This window comes from Cynoglossus semilaevis, chromosome 19, assembly GCF_000523025.1.
Source record: "Cynoglossus semilaevis isolate Cse_v1.0 chromosome 19, Cse_v1.0, whole genome shotgun sequence".
NCBI classification, from domain to species: domain Eukaryota; kingdom Metazoa; phylum Chordata; class Actinopteri; order Pleuronectiformes; family Cynoglossidae; genus Cynoglossus; species Cynoglossus semilaevis.
In genome coordinates this window covers 17,020,627-17,021,685 of record NC_024325.1, presented here as the reverse complement: position 1 = coordinate 17,021,685, position 1,059 = coordinate 17,020,627, and positions in this window count along the sequence as shown.

Genomic DNA, 1,059 nt, shown 5'->3' with positions numbered 1-1,059 from the left:
CTCTGGGACTGAGACCTGTTGTCTCTTCCTTCTCTCTGTCACAAGCTGACATTGGCTCAGAGAACTGCTGATGCCCCACTAAATACCCCTGTCTGCTGTAGGTCTGTGGTTTGTTTGCCAGAGTATTAGTGTGCTGCGTTTCCAGTGCCAGAAGCTTTAGGTCTGTGAGCAGAGTGGAAGTGAAGCTGAATGAGAAGTGATGAGTTTGTGTTAGGCCAGCGTTGGACCACAGTCCTGATAACTACCTCAGTATGACCTCACACCCAAAAAATACACCTGTTTGAAATCAGTTTCAAAGGATAACTACCTCAGTATGACCTCACACCGAAAAAATACACCTGTTTCAAAGAGTCGACGTCATGTCTGAGTAAAAAAAGTCAATCAATAGTTTTGTACTCCACTGGCATTGAGAACAAAGTTCATATTTTTATGATAACAAAGTGAGTTCTGTTTCATAATTCCATTTTTATTTTAAGAAAAAAATGAATTTGAAAAAAACTGAAGAGTTTGATTTTTGAAGTTTATTCGTGACACAACTGAAGAGTTTGATTTTTGAAGTTTATTTGTGACACAAAATAATATGAAAAAAATTACAAAAAGAAAGATATTTGCTGGGACTTTGATTATGTATTCTACTGCATGTCATCTACTGTAGTACTGCACTGTAAAGTATTCACTACTGTTCATACATTTAGTCATTGAATGTCATTTTACTGTTTGGACAGTACGTGTGTGTGTGGGGGGAGTGTGGGGGGGAGTAAGGAAGGGAGGGAGGAGATGAAGTGGGCTCCTTTAATCTGAAAGGACATTAAAGGAAAAGTAAAGAAGCTCCAACACACACTCTCTGCTGATCCAGGGTCAGAGATGACGGACATGACCTCTGGTCCTGGTCTGGTTCACCTGGAGCAGGAGGGGTAGTGGGCTAGAGACCCGCTGACGATGACGTCAGGAGCACCAGCGACACAAGCGTGTCCACAGACTGTCAGTAAAAGTGCGACTCCTCCCGCTCCTCCTCCCCCCCCTCCGCCCCCTCCCGCCACCAAGGTCGGCGCCACCTTG